We start from the raw sequence: 7,038 nt of genomic DNA on the forward strand, positions 1-7,038 counted from the left end.
TGGTTGCTGGTTTTAGCTGGTGTTAGGCTGGTTTAGTTGGTTTTCCAGGCTGGACAGGCTGGCCAGGCTGTTCTTGCTGGTTCAAGACCAGCCTGGCCAGCTAAACCAGCATAGCCCAGCATGGATATCATGCTGGTCTATGCTGGTTTTAGCCTGTAGTTAAGCTGGTCTATGCTGGTGAAGCTGGTATTTATGCTGGTCTACCAGCAGTCTTGCTGGCAAAACTGAAACAGACAGACAGACAGAGAGGGCGGGGTGGGACACAGGGGAACGGCGAGACGGCAGTGGTTAGTGATGGCAGTTTGACACTGAAGCTTCAAACGGAGATTCAACCCTCGACTTCCTGTTCCATAGAAGCAGTGCTTCGAAGCTTGCTTCAGATCACGTGACATGTGATGTCCGAACCAGCAACTGCTTCATTTCCTGAATGAATCAACTCACTGGATCGCCGTCCAATCAGGTGATTCAATGCACTGCCTCGTCTCTATTCTGACAGGCGACAGGTTGAAACAGTTTCAAATGTGAGCGCTTCAACACTTTATAACCAACTCGCCGCTCTAAACAATGCGCAATGTGTGGGTTGTTGTCATAGTTTGCATTGTTGCTGTTGAGTTGTTGTTGGCATTGCATTTTAATTGGATCATTATTATAGAGCAAGCCAGGAAGAAGGATAGGTCGTTCTGGCTCGGGAAACACTTCGAAATGTGGAGAAGTTGTGAACAAAAAGACAATGACTAATATAAAAACACTTCAATAGTGTAAGGAATAGATAGCCCAGTGGATAGAACCGGCGGCCAGGATGCGGCGATGTCCTCTGCGCAGCTGGTTCAAAGCCCAGAATAGATACACTTTTAATCATTGCTTTTCAACTTTAACACTTTAACTGATATTCAGTCTACACACGGCGGCGTGCGTTGCCGCTTCAACGCTTCTGCCCATTCACTTTGAATGGGGTGACATCACGATTCGCGGAACTGCATTGCGGGAGCAAAGCGTAGCTTCTCTCGCGGTGCTCGTTGCAAAAGTAGAGCAATGTTCTACTTTTGACGCCTCGACGGAGGCGTCAGCCAATCGAATCATATGCCAGTACAAGCTCAAGCCAATCAAACCGCTGCTTGTGTGTCAGGGACGGGAGATTCATGTGATTGGTTGTTGGTCGAGCTTCAGACACGCCCGCCGGCGAGCGCCAACGCACCGTGTGTAGGGGCCGTTAGTGTGTGCGTGTGCATCGAATATTTTTCAAGGCAAAGATATGTTAAACCCACTGCAGCCTTGCACTTCGCCAGGAGAGGTCGCTGTAACTGAAGCTTCGAGAAATGAACCTATTTCCGACACGATTGTCGAAGTGGTTCGATGCTTCATTCAAAGCTTAATTTTGCCATCACTAGCAGTGTTTGAAACAAAGCGGTATGTGTTGACTGGCACTAACTAACTTACGGTCGAGGAGTGAAGATCAGTTGAGCGTTTCTGTGACTCCGCCCAGCGGCTGCTATTCTAGGAGGCACCGCTCTGACAGCTCTGACAGCTGTGTCTGCTGGGAAATGCGATAAAAGTCCTTCTGGAGGTAAGCAACACTACACAATTTCACCAAGTCTGAGACTAAAAGCTTTCTCGAAGGTTCGTTTTGCTTTCTTACAATGTTACGTTAATGTTAACTTAACCTTACGTTTGCTAGGAGGCTAGCTGTCTTAGCTAACAACAGTTAGCAGCTAACGTTTTCTGCAGTTTGTGTTTCCCCTGAAAAACGTGATGTAGTTATTTAAGGGTACGTTAACTTAACGTTATCTTACAAGTTGAGAGAGTTACGTTTTGTTTAAAATCGTCAATATAATGCCATTAGAGGTTTTGTGTTGGACATGAAGTTAGCTAACGTTAGCTCACTCTACCAAAGGTTAGCATGTTAAGTTGTACTTTGTGTTACAAAGAGGGTTTTTGTGATTCATTGTAAACTTTTCTTACAAATGTGTGTTAATCTACCTGAAATTGTAGGGACAGTTTTTTTCTACTCAATGATACAGACCAGCGCCATATAGATAGAAGAGTTACGACAGCGGAAGTCCAAAACGGTTATCGTCACGTGGTTTAAGTAGACGAGGATCGTTCCCCGGAAGTTCATGGCGGGCAATGTGAATGCATTGATAACAGGAGATAGAACTACGATTTTTGGTAATTATTAGTGAATAAAGGTTTTGATTTGCAATATTTATATAACAAATCGATATGTGTATGTATTTACATCAATATGTTTTAAAAAATAAAATAGAATTTGATAATATTAAGTGATAATATTAGGATTAGTGTGAACAACTAGTTTACATGTTAGGCTAACAGTGCCTTGGTTAAAGAGCCTGTTGCTGTTTATTGCTTTGAATTCTTTAAAACCAATATTATCTTCTTAAACTTGTATAGTAGTCAGGAGCATCACTTCCTAATGTTTATTGATATATTTAGAGGGAGGGGATCTAAAGGAATGCTTCAAAATTCAGATTAGATTCATTTCTACCATTTTCTTAAATTCATGGTAGTTTCAGTAATCCCATGGTAATTGAGGACACAAATTATCTAAATGACTAATGTCATCTTTATGGCTTTCAGAAAGGACAGGAGACCGACAGGTGCCCAGTTTGGTACCCAGTTATTTATGGTATTGAGTTTGAATTTAGCATTTGGAATGTAATTTCCAACAGTGCATTGTAAAGACTGAAAAAACAGGCTCAGGTTAAAGCTTGACATGATTTGGTCTTTTACGTAAGAGGATGTTTGTCCTCCTGTCTTCTCTTATTTCCTTATCTTTCTTTCAGGTGTAACATCTACCAATGGTTGTACATAGACCTCCTCCACCTCTTTGCTGTCCTACTAGTCAGCCCTCCTGATCAGAGCCTTTCCTAAATAGTGGTAAGTGGTTTACAGTTCAGTGCACGTTAATTTAGCAACTTAATGTTTTACTGCTGTTGAATAAACCCTATATATATACATCCATCAGCAATCAATAAAACAAATTGTCCAACACAAAATAAAAGACATCTGGACCTATTCTATTTCTTTTTATACAACAGCATCTATTGGGACTGCTCATTGATGTCATCAAGAGCCATTGAGTCTAGCTTTTGTAGTCGGCCTCTCAGAATTTTTATAATTTCTTTTTCTCTTAACATTCCTATAATAATTTAGTTTAGTTTAGTTTATTTATTTATAGTGTCGTGGACAGTCCCCATCGATGAACTGTCACAAAAACAGTAAATGGAGCAGCTTTAGCCGACATGGCTAATTTCCAGCTGTTGTCCCCGGCCAGATGGTAATAGACACCCTTAAAATCACAATATATTATATATATATATATGTTTTTTTATTGTTGGTATTCTTTTGTTCTTTATTTGTGTTGGGAGAATCACTTTGCAATTGTGTAAGTGCTATATAAATAGTTATACTAATATTATTCTTGTTACCATCATTACTATTATTTAAAATGTTTTCTTTGTTTTCTTTATTCATCGCTGCAGAAAGGATCATGCCAGCCCACATCAAACACCTGATCAAGAACTTGTGAATCTTCAGGCAGAAAAGATGAAAGCACCTGTTCAAAGTTCCAGTTTCCTGTACATGGAACCATGCCTGTCCTCTGTTCCACATGTCTTCAGTCAGTCCTGGACCCCATGACTCGAACACTAGTTCTACCAATGCTCATTATAGGTAAGAGTGGTAGGAGAGGAGTGGAGTTATCTTTGTATTTAGGCTGCAAGTCGGCAAGAATAGATTACAAATCGCTTAAAAAATGGTTCAGACAAGAGGCACCATGTGTTACGCAGGTGTGGCGCTGATAAAGTCTATATCAGGGGTTTTCAAAGTGTGGGTAGGTGAGCCTCCCCTCAGAGAACATAAGAACAGCCGCGCCCCCCCTCTCAATTATTATTGCTGTTATTATTATTATTATTATTATTATTATTATTATTGTTGTTGTTGCTATAATGCAGGGGTATTCAATTGCATTTCAAAGAGGTCCAGTGAGAGAAAATGTAATTAAATGCTCTGTTTTCGCTGTCGACCTTCCGCCATTTGAAATTACTCCGACTGTTTCTCTCCTCTTGTCTCGTCTCTGTGTTTGAATCTATCGTGCTGACTGCACCGATTTGATTGGCTGAGTAGCGTCACCTCCTTAAAACATTAAACAATAACTTTTTTAAACCTTTTTATTTTTATGTTTTAAACATATTGTATAAAACTCCCCCACTACTTGGACTATTCCTTGCACCCCTCTAGAATAAGCCCGAATGGTCTCAAACATATTGCATCAGTAACGTACACTTGTTATTATAACAAGATCGCAAGGACACTGGTAGCGATCGGAAAATTGAGTGTTGTTCAGTTTGTGTGTTGTGGAACATGCGTCTCCGTGCATGAAAATATACCACACACCCAATTACAATTGCATGTTCAATTCACTACCCTGGAAGTGAATACAGTTGTTAAAGTTGGAACAGCCTGTGGACAGCCGTTCTTCCTTGCATGTCAGTCGCCGACACCTTCTTACAGAGGACAGGCACATCTAGCTGCACCCGTATATTTCCGCACGCCGTGTTCTCAAGACATTTTTTTTTTTAACATTTTCAACATGGTGGATAAATCCTTATATGCTCCCGGCAACACACTGAACGTCAACTTTGCCTCGTTATTACACTCACCCCTACTTTAGTGGGAACAATGAGTCTGCGTCTTTGATGCACACAGGAATAAACGCAGATCATACTCTGGCTGCAGCCTTTACCGGTACTTACTTTTGATCAAAGTCAATGCAGAAAACCTGCACTCACACAGGTAGGTGGAGGTGAAGGGAATGAGCACTCACACAGGTAGGTGGAGGTGAAGGGAACGAGCACTTTTACAGCCTTTTTGGCGAGGTGGGGGAACTCGGTCTCCACAGACAGCCACAAGTGGGCAAGTGTCACTTTACTCGTCTTTTTCTTGTTCTTTTGTGTCTCACGCTGCGCCTCCCCTGAAGCTCTCTGGCGCCCCCCAGGGGAGGCGCGCCTCACACTTTGAAAACCGCTGGTCTAATATGCGGTTGAACTTTAAAATTAAATAATTTCCGGTGCAGAGACAAACACTCGAGGTGGATGTATAAAGTACATACTGATGTTAATAAAATATAGCGTATATCCCTCAATTTATCGACAATAAGAATGACAATACATACTTCCGGGTGTAAAGTAATATATCTATCATACTGTAGCAGGGTATCCGCTGGGTCTTAAAAAGTATTAATAGTTCAATCAGGAGAGACGTGATGTATGGAATACATGTTTATTATCGGGTCACATTATATAAATGAAACATAATGATGACAGTTTATAACAAGTGAATGAAATGGTGTTTGGCGATTAGGCCCAGGTTTTGTAGGATGTCATTCGGGAAGGGAAGAACCGTTTCCGATGAACCCCCCTGGGTCTAGACACTGGTGGTGGTGATAAGTGGTTAGGTCCGGTTGGAAGGGAGAAGGTTGAGCTTGGCCCTGAGTTGGAAGCAGGAGGCGAAGGGGTGGAGGAGGGTTGCGCGTTGACACCTGGAAGACAGCTGATGGAAAAGGGGAGAGCATATATAGAGGGATTAACAGGTGCGATGATTAGGCTTGTGGATGGAGGGAAGTGATAGGTTAGCTGAGGAGTGGGGAGTGGCGCTCCCTATCATTTAGTGAAGGGAGCGAGTATTGCCATGACGCGCAATACAAGTGATAGGTCTTCCTGCCTGAACTTGCGCTGAGCTTCATTTCAATCAGGAGAGACGTGATGTATGGAATACATGTTTATTATCGGGTCACATTATATAAATGAAACATAATGATGACAGTTTATAACAAGTGAATGAAATGGTGTTTGGCGATTAGGCCCAGGTTTTGTAGGATGTCATTCGGGAAGGGAAGAACCGTTTCCGATGAACCCCCCTGGGTCTAGACACTGGTGGTTGTGATAAGTGGTTAGGTCCGGTTGGAAGGGAGAAGGTTGAGCTTGGCCCTGAGTTGGAAGCAGGAGGCGAAGGGGTGGAGGAGGGTTGCGCGTTGACACCTGGAAGACATCTGATGGAAAAGGGGAGAGCATATATAGAGGGATTAACAGGTGCGATGATTAGGCTTGTGAATGGAGGGAAGTGATAGGTTAGCTGAGGAGTGGGGAGTGGCGCTCCCTATCATTTAGTGAAGGGAGCGAGTATTGCCATGACGCGCAATACAAGTGATAGGTCTTCCTGCCTGAACTTGAGCTGAGCTTCATTTCAATCAGGAGAGACGTGATGTATGGAATACATGTTTATTATCGGGTCACATTATATAAATGAAACATAATGATGACAGTTTATAACAAGTGAATGAAATGGTGTTTGGCGATTAGGCCCAGGTTTTGTAGGATGTCATTCGGGAAGGGAAGAACCGTTTCCGATGAACCCCCAAAAGAAGTGAAAGTATGAAGTACTGAACGTGATGAAATCTTACCTTGTGGGATGCAGTGGAAATCTATGGATGAAAAGAGAGGTTAATACATGTGGGGATTTAGACGTACTGATGCCTCCTAGGCATCCTCCCTGGACGTACAGGGCTTCCTGGACGTACAGGGCATCCCGGACGTACGGGGCATCCCGGACGTACGGGGCATCCTGGACGTACAGGGCGTCCTGGACATACAGGGCTTCCCGGACGTACGGGGCATCCCGGACGAACGGGGCATCCTGGACGTACAGGGCATCCCGGACGTACGGGGCAGCCTGACTTCGCAGGGACACATTTTATACAGACCCGAAGGTTACAACCTGGACGTACAGGGTTAGACATGCAAGGATAAACATGAGCCGCGGGGCGAATATACGTGCTGACATGCTAAGAACCACCACCAGTTATATGCTTACGTACCAATTTGAAGGTTGGAGAGACCTTTGGATAGCCAGCACGGCACTGGCGTTCGGACGAATGTAGGATGAGAAGCGGTTGTTGTAGGGAAGAGGAACAATTACCTTGGTTGCGGCAGGTTTGCTGCACCTATCCTGAACGAGCCCTGA

The 7,038-nt window shown here is 43.3% G+C and overlaps 1 long non-coding RNA gene across 1 annotated transcript; it reads left to right on the forward strand.

The window, feature by feature from the left end:
* Positions 1–2,000: 2,000 nt before the first annotated feature.
* On the forward strand, positions 2,001–3,637 carry LOC307023536. The gene is made up of 3 exons (XR_013803733.1): positions 2,001–2,166; positions 2,802–2,895; positions 3,501–3,637. It is a non-coding gene; the product is annotated as an uncharacterized lncRNA (long non-coding RNA).
* The last annotated feature ends 3,401 nt before the right edge of the window (positions 3,638–7,038 follow it).

The sequence above is a fragment of the Notothenia rossii genome (assembly GCF_949606895.1).
Source record: "Notothenia rossii genome assembly, chromosome: 11".
Lineage (NCBI taxonomy): Eukaryota > Metazoa > Chordata > Actinopteri > Perciformes > Nototheniidae > Notothenia > Notothenia rossii.